General features: G+C 40.7%; 1 pseudogene; it reads right to left on the bottom strand.

The window, feature by feature from the left end:
• Positions 1–8,583: 8,583 nt before the first annotated feature.
• Positions 8,584–12,500, bottom strand: part of LOC138017360 (uncharacterized) — a 43,050-nt pseudogene continuing 39,133 nt past the window's right edge.

A 12,500-nucleotide genomic window follows, 5' to 3' on the forward strand; every position in this document is an offset into this window, starting at 1 on the left:
CCCATTTGTTGTGTGAACCTGCCACTTAATTGAAGGGGTGTCTAAAACACTGGCCTGGTTTGTTAGTGACGCCATGTTGATGAGCCCTTTTGGCTGAATTTCAGAGGGTCGCGCGTAGCTTTTCCCATTGTAGGGTGAGCAATGGCAGACTCCCAGCGAAAGATTTTCAGCATGGAAACTTCAGAATGCAATGCCAAGCACACTGTTTCGGTTACTGAGATATCAGTATAAAAAGAAATTGCGAGCACATTAAACTGGATCAGTGATAACTAGAGCACAGAAGATATACATGTAATAGATCTTACCGAATGGACTTCTTCGAGCTTGAGGTTGTCTGTGAATTTGCCGATGGGCGATGTTCATCGTGGAATTTCTCCTCAACTAGCTTTAGCAGTTAACACTAGAAAAGTACTTCTTTATGTGTCGAAAGAAAAATACGGTAAATCAAAGAAAAGGACCAAGAACTTAGCAAGGAATTACGACGTTGTATTCTCTACGTCAAAACAGTGAATGTGGCGTCGGCAACGACAGGACGACGGCCGATTGCAATCAGCTTTTGAGGTTCTGCGCATGACCGGAACGGAAAATAAACTTCCGGTATACCGTCGTCGTGCCTCCCGTCGTGGTGCTTAAGGACTCTAATATCAATTTGATCACGGCTCATTTATATAAAAGATTTAGTCTAGTCATAGTTGTTCTTAATTCCAAGCTCGTCTAACCGAGATCATTTCCGTAACGCTGGCTGTGGGATGATAGTTGTTGGAGCAAAACCGTGCCGATTTCTCTGAATCCTCTTAAGTAAAGCATTGTCCTCTTGGAGGTATGGATCTCAAGCGGCACAGGCATATTCAAGCCTCGGCGAACTATGGCTATATAGGCAGTTGTCTTGACGTTTTTTGGACAATTCCAAAAGTTCCTTTTAATCATGCCCAATACCTAACGTGGCCGAACTCAGTTTTCGCGCGCGCTCTTGCTAACGCAATGCAGCGCGCGCGCAAGGATTGCAAAAATATATACATGGCCAGGAGCCCTTGACTAGGAGCCTACAGCTCCAATACTAGGTCTATGTAACGGCATGTTCGCAGATCAAGCTATTTTTAGACGAGTTCTCAAATACGATTTGGCTTGCACGAGTGCTAATCCTCATTCCCATGTGGATTAATTTCTCATGCAAGACTTGTGATTGGCTGGAAAGGTCCGGTTTCGCGGGGAAATCAAACTATAAATAACTCGGACTCTAAAAACGCCGTTTCATAGATGCAATGAAGTTGTAAGCTCCTAGTCATGGGCTCCTGATATGGCTTCAATACAGCAATCATTTTATTTGCTCAATGCTTCCGCTATCTGAACTTTTTTTCGTCATAACTGAACAAAGTGTTTTGATGGTTTTAGTCTTTTATGAGAAATGTATGGTAGAAAAGGTAACGATGCAAAGAACTCCGCAATTTGCAGATTTTTCATTTTTATGGAAAGAACCCAGTAAATGTAGCGCATGCGTAGTAAAATAGAAAATTGCGATTGAATGCGGAATAGCTTTCTCGGAAATACAGCTATTTCTCTAGAACCACTCGTTAGAATTTAACGAATTTGGCACGAAAATACTTATAGAAATAAGTAACTGGATTATTGAAAAAAATTTGAACTTTAGCAGAGGAAATTGTACTAGGTATTCAAGTGAACCTTCAACAAGGGATAATTAAAGATCTCTCTGTCAAATTATTACTGAAATAGTATTAACTTGTGAGCATCGTTACAAGCTTGTTGCATGCAAATTATAAAGAAAATCTGACGACTAGATTTTCTGCAAATAAACAAAACCGATGTTAATGGCCTATTTACATTTATTCATGTTACCATAGCAACGGCATATACGTCAACTTAACTATCATGTTAACTTGCTTGCTCTCATTTTTGGCAACCAACACGGGTTTTAGAGAAAAAGGTAAATGAAACATAGGTATCAAAAACTGTGTTCAGCCACCGTAACTCCCTTTCCCGGAGACGGATGTGACGTGTTTGGACCACTTCAGATCTTCATTCAATAATACACCCAGATAGGAAATACATTCAACCTATTCCAGCTCGATTCCACATTAAACTTATTTTCTTTGTGGGGGTGCTTTCTTGGTGGAAATGCAAATTGTCTTACATGTAGAGAGGTTTAATACTATTCGCCATTTGCTTTGCCACGTTTCTAGTTGTCGTAGGTCATCCTACAGTTGAGCACCATTCTCCTCATTTGAGATGACACCGTATAATAATGCATCGTCTGCAAAAAGCCTGAGTGAGGACTTAAGGTTATCGGTCAGATCGTTTACGAATAGTAGAAATAGTAGCGGACCCAAGATTGTACCTTGCGGAACTCACGATGACACTGGCGAAAGGTTGGAACTTTGGCCATGACAAGCGACTGACTGAGTGCAGTTCGTAAGGAGGATTCAAACCAGTTAAGCAGGGGACCACGGATACCGAAAGTGTTTACAGAAGCTTCAAACATGGCAAATCTAAATAACCTTTCGTTAAAATCCTCGTCACAAAAAGCAAAATGGTCATTTAACACCGTTTAAATTTGCATCTTAAAACATTTTCACCGTTCGATCAAAGTTCTAGAGGTTCAGTTTGAAATAGAAATTGAAAGTACAGCTGGTAAAAGATCCACATGGCGGGTCTAATTGAGGTGAGCGTTGCTTTGTTGTAAAATGACCCGCCTTGTTTCCTTGCAGCCATGTGAAACTTTCTTAAACGTTTTTTTAATTCCTCGATTTCAGTAGCAAATTCGTTTTGCTGGGCGACCAGCAGTACAAAATAGAATTACTCCGAATGAAACAAATTGTTGGTGTGAAGATTGTTTAACTTTTAATTATCTGGAAAAACGAAATGAAACAATGGTTGGCAAAACGTATGAGTTCTTCTCTTACCTTTGAAAACTTTCAGGCCATAATATGTGGCCCTCTTTGTATTCTGCAGCACAACATCATCTTGTATTCTCAATATTTCCGATTTTGTTTTGTTTGGATCACGCATTTGCCATTATTCACTCCGTAGGGAGTGAATAAAGCTCAATTTCTCCGCGATAGTGAATGTAATGTAATGTAATGTAATGTAAGGTTTCTTTGATGACTGAAACCACTTAGCAGTTGCCTGGTCAGCACTAGCCTGCTTGCAGGCGGTAGATGTTGTGTCGCCACGAAACACTATCAGACGCCATATTGGAAGAGCGTGGGATAGGTCTGGGCCCCGTGACAAAACGACGGGGTGGGGAGTGAGAAGAGCGGAGAGAAAACCGCCTGCCCGAAAACCAGCCTTTTCTCGGTAGCCGCCCACTTTCTTTTGAGCTTCCGGTTGCATGTCACGCCACAATAATTGACCAATAAGTAAGAGACTGTAATAAGGCTGCCAATCACTGAAGCGTGTAGCTGTAAACAAACTTGCTCTGGTCAACTAAAAAAGCTGTAAGAAATGTACGCAAACCGGCAGAAACTGCAGCAAACGGTAAGTGTAGGTTTTTGCCATTACAATTTCTTGTTTAATAGTCATCGCAATCCCAACAACTTGCCTTGTAAACAACTTTCGATCTGTGGGAACGATTCAAGCGATCTTTGTAGGGAAAGAAAGAGTTGATTCGCCAAGTGTTAAGAAAAATAACTTTGAGATTAACGATATAATAAAACTTACTTACGTACACAAGTTAACTATGTTATTTTTTTCTTCATCTGTCTTTTGGCCGAAAGGAAGCGTTCCTCCAGCGCTTGCTCTGCAGAGCAGTAGATGAAGATAGGAGGATCTTCGATAATTTTCTTAGAACTCTCTGGGATGAATTCTGCTGCCGAACACAAACCTTCCAGTTCGACAATCTGATCTGATATGACGCTCTTGAGTGGGCAAATTACAAGCACTGACACCGGACGACCTTCAAGTTTCTCACTTTCGGCTATCGCAAACACTGTAAATATCATGCTTTTCCCAAAGACAGTGGGAAGCACGGCCAGCACATCTTCACCATTTAGTAAACTAACTATCGCCTGTTTTTGTTCACACTTCAAAAGAACGCTCCTTTCTCTTGTCACCAAGAAATCTAAAGCACTTTGAATCGCTGGATCGACATTCGAGCTCATCATTTTGCCTATGGTGACAAGAGCGATATATGAATATTAAATCTTGTGTTGATTGACAGCATGTCTGCCGACCAATCAGAAGACAGCGTCCACCGGCGGACGCTGCGAAATTGTGCTACTCAAAGGGGGCTGGTTTTCGGGCAGGCGGTTTTTCTCTCTCCTCTCCCCCCCCCCCCCTCCCCTCGCTCGCTTTGTCGACCCTCAACCCGGCCCAGACCTAGCCGCGCGAATCCAAGATGGCGACCTCATTACGAATTCCGGTTTTTCGACCATCCAACCGCCTGCGTGCAGGCTAGGTCAGCACCAAAGTAAGACAATTTACGTAAAATAATTTCGTGATCAATTGTGTCGAAAGCTTTTTTAAGGTCAATGAAGACTACTCCGTTCAGGATGCCGTTGTCGATGTTAACAGACCAGCTATTTGTCGCCTCAAGCAAGGCCGTTAGGGTGCTATGTAAGGAGCGAAAGCCCGACTGACAACTTGATAACAATTGATTGTCATTTAGGTATTGGTACAGTTGATCGTAAACATTTTTTTGAAAAACCTTCGAGACAACCGGAATAACGGAAATTGGACGATAATTGTTGAGGTCCGATTTTTCACCCTTTTTAAACACCGGAGTTACCCTGGCCATTTTCCATTCTGTTGGATAAATCCCAGTGATAATTGACTTTGTAAATATGGCGGTCAGCGATGGAGTAACAATACTAGCAGCCATTTTCAACAACTTACTTGGGATCATACCGAGGCCAGTGGCTTTCTTTTCATCAATATTCCTCAATAGGTTAAAGACAACGTCGAGACTAGGAGTTTTTAGATGAAATGCTTTATCAGTGTGTGAAAGGTAAAACTCGGGATTTACTTCTGCGGAAGGAACCTCTTGGGCTAGCACTTGGCCTATATTTGTGAAATGATCATTAAAAGCTTCCGCCATGTCGCCAGGACTGCTTTTTGTTCTGTTGTCAACTTGGATTTCTAAGATATTCGTCGACTTGCTAGTGTTACGTGAGGTTAACTCGTTAATGAGGTTCCATGTTATGCGCGGATTCCCTTTGCTAACTTTCAAGTTATCAGAAAAGTAGCGCTTCTTTGTTTGTTTAATTACATTATTTGCTTGGTTTCTAGCACATTTAAATTGCTCCCACATGTCATGGTCATTCGATGAAATTGCTTTCTTTTTAATAAAATCTCTTCTATGCATTTTATTCAATAACCCTTTAGTAATCCACGGAGCCCGCTTTTTACTAATTCTTTTTAGTTTGCGTGGTGCGTGTTTGTCCATGCAACTAACAAACATTTGTTTCCATTCATGCCACATGTCATTTGGATCAGAACACAGATCAACATTCGACCATGGCATTTGTTCCAGATCATTTAAGAACTTGCTCTTTTGAAAGTGTTTAAATTGCCTCATTTCAATCGTTCGTGGGCAAAAACGATCATGATGGACTTTGCGCGTCATAAATACAAGAGAGTGATCACTGATCCCAAGGTGAATGACACCTGAATTTGAAACTTTCTCTGGGAAGTTGGTGATACATAAATCAATAAGTGTCTTAGAGACAAGAGTGACGCGTGTTGGCTCAGTGATTAACTGACTAAGACCATAAATATCAGAAATGTTTGTTAGATGGGAGGAAATATGAGCAGAAGCCTCTGGCAATAAATTGCAGTTAACATCACCAAGTATATATAGTTCCTTACTTTCAGCGCCAATTTTGTCAATTACATTTTCGAATTCATTGAAACGTTCAGGCGGAGAGTTTGGAGGTCGATACCAGGTGCCGCCCAGGAATACTGAACTTCGTGGCTTACTAATTTCGACAATAAGGCACTCGAGGTCATCATTAATCAAATCATCACGTACCTAATTACTATTCAATAGTTAAGATTTGTGCTCAAATAGATACAAACACCGCCCCCTTTCCTTCCATTAACTCTACGGTCTTTTCTAACTATTTCGAAACCAGGTATGTAAACATCGCTATCATGAACGGTTGAATCTAGTTTAGTCTCGTTAATTGACAAAATTTCAATTTTGGAATCATGCATGAAAACTTTGAGTTCGTCAATGCGAGAGAGCAAACTATTAATATTAATGGAGGCGTTGACCAAACCTAGGCCAAAAATACTAGAACAGTTGAACTTACCCCAGTTTTCGCGTGGACGGTCATCAGTCGAATCGGATTCCCAGACGGCAATGTCCTAATCTAAGCGTTAATAATTTATAAAATTCTGTGCAAGTCGAGAGGTTCCAGACTTGTTTAAATGGAGGCCGCTACGACTTAAGTGATTCGAGGTAGAAATGTTTGAATGATCAACAAATCCCCAGCTCTTCCGAGTGCAGCAATCTTCGAGGATTCTGTTCACCTCAGCTATTTTGCAAGCCAAGGCGTCATCGTCAGATATACACACAAGACTTGATAACGCAATCTTTGCTGGAGATTCACAGCTAATCATCGTGGCCAGGTCGATTATTTCATCCGCACAAGCACGAGGGGTGTCGCATGATCTTAGGCTATTAGTCCCCACATGAAGTATGATCTCGTCTGGATTCTTTCGTAGGAGTGGCTTCCGTTGTGTATCCCAGGAAGGAGGATATCTTAACTCTCGAATTTCTAGACATTTTATGGCCTTGGAGGTGCTTGAGAACAGAATCCCCGGCAATCATAACTTTCTTTTGACGATTAGGTCGCGCTTGATCGCGCTTTGTTGTCGACTCGGTTGATACAGGTTGATTAGTCCTTTGTGTTGTAACATCGATAGGCCGGCACGAGGGTCTTCTGAAACTTTTATCATCGTTATTTGCAGTACGGTTATCCTCATTTCTCACATCCACTTTTGCTTCATTAATTCGACGAAGGGGCTCAAAACTGTTTCGAGTTTCGGTGATATCAGGGCGTACTGTCTTCTGGCTACGTTCACGATTTCCGTTTTTGCCTCGCTTCTCATCCACATGGACCCAGCATTCGCTTGACTTTGGTTCTTTGTTTTCAGCGTCGCTCTTTTCTTGCATAATGATGGTTAGTGCAAGCCTAAGGGATTCATTCTCTTGTTCTAAAGACAAACGCGGCTCTCAAAGGTCAAACATTTTTCTTCCAAATCTTTGATTGCATTGTCTTTTTTTAGAAACAGAGGATAATAACGTTACGCACCTCTTCTTGAAATCAAGGAGTTCGGAACAAGAAGCATTTTCATCTTGATGTTTGGTATTAATAATGGACAAAAGCTTTGAATTTTCTTCAACTGTTTTTTGAAGTATCAATAAATCAAGTTTTAAACCCTCAATGTCGGTCACAATTTCTGAATTTGGTCGCTGTTGAGGACAATTTGGCGAGCTCTCAGCGTCGATCGATGTTCCACCATTTAGGTGACAACTGTTGTCTTCCTCCGATAATGATGGCTGCATTGTTTGCTCGATTAATACCAAAGGTTCTTGGGCTTGTAAATCCGTTAAAGTTCCCGGCTTCTTTCGTACTAATTCCACTAGTTTGTCCTTTACACCAGGGCCATCGCGTCCCTGAAAGTTCAAGGTTTGTTGTTTCTTGCTATACCAGTTAATTATTACATTACCTTTGGAACTTATGAATTGTTTCGTATTGCCACCAGGCGTCAGCCACTTCCCTTGTAGTTTTAAAACATTAACTACAAAATTCTTAAGGGAATCCAAATCGTTCGACCACACCAACTTGTCTCCATTAAGACGAAGATATTCCAGTTCACAGGCCTCAGGTTCAAGCGAACAAGACTCGGTTTTTGGGAGTGAGTCGTGATCATCATCAGAACTACAAACTAGCCGTCCGTCCGCGGCCATCTTGTTCTTGGAACCACTACTAATTTACATGAATTAAGTTCATGTGAAGAACGGCGTTTGAACCAATCAGATTGCTTGAAACACCAAGATCAGCGAGTGAGTATATAATTATGAACTTTATTTAAGTTTAGTCAAGTTTATTTAACGTTGAGGCACTAGTAACTAGGGACACTGTACAGAAACCAAATCAAATCGACAGATATAGCTACACATCACATCAGAGGTCTGTTCTCGGGGATCACCCGGAGAAAAACCTCTCAAAGCAGAGTAGAGAACGAACTAAGTCAACCCACATATGACGCCGAATCGAACCCGCGCCACATTGATGGGAGACATCAAATCTTATTGACATTCTTGCCCATAAGAGACCAATTCGGCTAACTCATTGCATTTTGCTGCACAAAACACTAGTCTTGACACTACTCAGGTGTCAAATCACAGGTGTTTTGAATCCCTAGGGGAACACTGAACAATAAAACTTGATTTAACACTAGTGTTAACTCCCTAACGCGAGCGCAACCAATGTTGTACCCAATTCAGATCTCTCGGGATTAAGATTCTTTGTGTATTGCATTTTGCATGATAATTTAACGTTCACATTTAAATTATATGGAAATACCTGGGAAAAAACGTTTTTTTCTCAAAGGATTTGAATTGGGTTCAATTATCGCCTTTTTTTTCGCGGAATTTTACATTTTGCAAAAACTGAAAATAGTTTGGAAAGCGTTTTCACATGTGAAATTATAAATGAATGCTAAGATTTCCCGCGAAAAATAAGGAGTAATTTGTCACCCATGTTATTAAACTTTGTAATATCACATTTGAAGTTACCAATTAAAGCACCAGAAGTAACCAGTAACTTGTCACGATAATACTTGCAAGCCTCGATAACAAAAATACAAAGAGCCAGATGTGGATTTGATGTGTTATCACAGTTACGAGAATTTAGTTGTTAAAAATAGTCTTTGACAGGATGGCATAAAATATGTTGTCACAGAAAATTTATTTGGTTCTATTATCTCTTCCAGTGCTCATGATTTCTGCCTCCCCCCCAACTTCCTTACCCCACATCCCAAACTATATCTGCCTTCGTATGGAATGAGGTCAGAAATTGCAGGTTTCATGACCCTATACAATGATTCTATCACTTGTTACATAACATGTTCTTTATTCCTAAGCGTTGGCAATCTACACTTAGCTTAACGTCGATCAAAATGTTCTTTGTTATATTGTAACAGCTAGTTCTGGATCTGGTCTGCAAAAGAAGTTCAGACAAGACTGTTGGAGATAATCGTCGTTTATCTTCATGGCAGCTTTGTTTTCCCGAGGACCTTTCTTTCGTACGAAATTTAAAACCGTTCAGTCCAAATTTCGAGAGCGATGTGGTCTAAAATAGCATTGCCAGTCATAGTTGAATTTTCGCGATTTCACAAGTGTGATAATGATACCTTAAAAACTTAAAATCTGTGTATTCGTTGTTTACATATAGGATGGCTGTCTACTACTGATACGAAAAGAAAAAAAATTAACTTCTTGAATGTCACACGGGTACTTGCCCTAGTCAGTTCCGCAATAGCGGAGAGAACATCCTGGTGTACTATTAAGATAATAAACATAGAAAGAACCGCAGTTTCTGACTGTAATGGTAGTCGCCCAGTTGCAGCACCTACTGCTATAGTGGAAGCATACCGTCTTGCGTACTCGACCGTCAGCGACACTTGGATGCCCTCCATTTAACCACCCTGGTGCATGAGAATTACAGCGATTTGTTGGTGGACATGTCGTTGGCATTCTTGTACCTGCTGCACCTTGAAATCGATACCACGCCGGACCAATTCTTTTGTCACAGTGGGCGCTGTTATAATATGTTACCTTTCTGTCAAAACTGCTCAACGTGTTGTAATTCCGGCATTCTGAGAAAGAAACAGGAACTTATCACTCAAACACGGTGGTCACGGATATACTGAAAGTTAGAATAAATAGGACAAAGCTCGCTGGTCGGTTTCTGTCTATTACCGTTACTTTTCGTTTATGATATACTGGAAAAAAATTGATTTGGATTGACAACAGATCCCAAACAGCGAAATGTCTTGATTTATAACTCACGGAGAGCCATGCAGAGCGACCTCTTGATATCCTCAAATTTGGGGGGGAAAGGGGTAAAACGAGCGCACCGTCGGGTTCCTGGGAGAATACCCTCGGTGTAGTGGGTAAAGGAACTACCGACGTTAAAGAGGGTTTACCTTTACCTTTACCCTTATCTAATTCCGAAGGACCGAAGTGCACTTACCTTGCCGTCTCCGCTAATTCAAATTATGTGTTTTTCAAAACAATTGCATCATAGTGGGTTTCCTTAATTGGATTGAAAATCATGTTATTAGCTTTCGGTAAATTAGTTTGGGTCCCTACCTCACTCATGGAGAGTCCTTGATGACAGACTTTTGCGACTTTCCTCCATTTATCCAAGTTGTAATAACGGATAGGCGGAAGCGAGCAGATATTTCAACAACGAGAACGTAAATATTGTCACAAGAAGTATCCAGATATCTGAACGAGACAAAAAACCCTTCCACAAGAAGTGCATTTTATTGTTTCGAGAGTTTTGGGCGAATAAGTGCTGACGCAAAAAATATCTGATTTTATTGGGACTAATGCCGGAGGATTTCTTTGGGCGCATGTGAATTTGAATTCTCCAAAATGAACGGTTTTTTGCGTTGCTTGACGCTTTTGCTGTTGGCAGGTTGTATGCGGTAACAAACAGTAGAATATTTTGTTCCGGACCCAAAACTGACATTTATGGAATCGAAACGCCTTTAATTTAGTTTTGACGTGTCTCTTGGTTCTTTAGGTATACATGGCCTTTTACGCCAAAGCTACTGCTTTGTCTAAGCAATGCAAACTAGTCCCAAATGATACCTGACGCGGGATGGATGCAAGTCCTTCCATCTCCAGTGAAAGGATTCACACACGAACAACTGTAGGATCCAGCAGTATTTGTACAAGTAGCCCCTGAACGATGGCAGCTATGAAATCCACTGGTACATTCGTCGATATCTGTGGAGATAATGTCACCCAAAACCGTAGCGGTTAATATGCGTTACAGCGAGGATGTTTTTAATTTAAATTGAAGTTTGTGAGGGTCCATAATAGGTCTGGCGGGATGCGGGATTTGGCTATCTTTTGTGGTGATACTCGGGATGCGAGCTTAAAACAAGGGCGGGAAACGGGAATTTCAATAACAAGCGGGAGCCGGATTTCCTGTTTTTATGAGGTCGGGATGCTAGAATCTTGAGGGAAAAGTAGCGAGATACGGGAATTCTGTTTTGTCGTAATATCTCTAACTAACCAGCGTTGACTGACACAAATGGCTATTTCGTGTGCAAACCGCCTTTTTGGCCAAGTTATCAATGGCACAAGAAGTGAAGTCAGTCAATTTTATCCATAGACGGCATAGATCTTATCACGGTTTTGGAAGCCATCTTGACGGGTGGGCAAACGTGTCCGAAATAACAGTATTTCTATAGGAATCTTCGTTTAAATAACTTGAGGAAACCTTGAATGTAGAAACATTTCTGAATGGTAAACTTAAATGCTAACCGTTCGATTTTACTGACAAGAATTTGAGAGTCCAACCTCAACCAGGATTTGCCCAGCGAAATTTAAAATTTCCTTTACATCTGTCTGTAATTTTTTTTCTCACAGTTGCATGTCTCACTGAGCGTAAATTTAAAGCAATTTGTATGGCAAAATTTAAAATTCCGCTGGGCCAATTCTATTGCAGGTAGTATCCTCAAATTTCTCAGTAAAATCCTCTGGTTGGAAGATGGCTTCCAAAACCGTGATGAAATCCTTAATCATATAAAATTACAATTTCCTCGACTGTGATTGGTTTAAAAAACTCCTATTTTCCACTAATTCACTTGCCAAGTTGTTATCGGACAGTTCAATAAGCCTATCACATTTAAAGTTGTAGTTTAAATCAACCAATCACAACCATAGAAAGAGTGTACAGACTCCTAAATTGGGTCGTGTCGTACCTCATTGAACGGGCTTCTGGATTGGCCAAAAGAACAATAGAACGAACAAAGATAACAATGGATTCAGCACAGAAAACAATAGGAAGTACGACACTATACAGCCAATGAAATGTATTGCTCAACAAGAGGTACGACCCTACCCCTAAATTGGGGCTTTCTTTCTTTCAGAGCGACATTAAACAATTTATGCCTACTTTGTCAGTATTTTAAGGAAAATTTTCCCTTTTCTTTCATAACTTGGCTCTTCTTCTTTTCTTGGACATTGTAATTTTTATTATTTATTGGTAAGAGGACTTCGTGTAGTGCAATTCAATCTGAATTCACACTCGTGATAAACAAACTGGACTCTAGCGATTTTGTTATCACTCGTATGAATACAGAATATTGACCTCATCGCCTGATGGAGACTAGCAGTAAAGAAAACTAAAGAAGGCGAAACTTCGGACTCAATTCACACAGTGAGTGCATCGCGAGACACGAACAACATTCATCTACCTAACCCAGCTGTTTTTTTTTTCCAAAAAAAAACACTG

The sequence above is a fragment of the Montipora capricornis genome, chromosome 9, assembly GCF_036669925.1.
Source record: "Montipora capricornis isolate CH-2021 chromosome 9, ASM3666992v2, whole genome shotgun sequence".
In the NCBI taxonomy this organism is placed as follows: Eukaryota; Metazoa; Cnidaria; class Anthozoa; order Scleractinia; family Acroporidae; genus Montipora; species Montipora capricornis.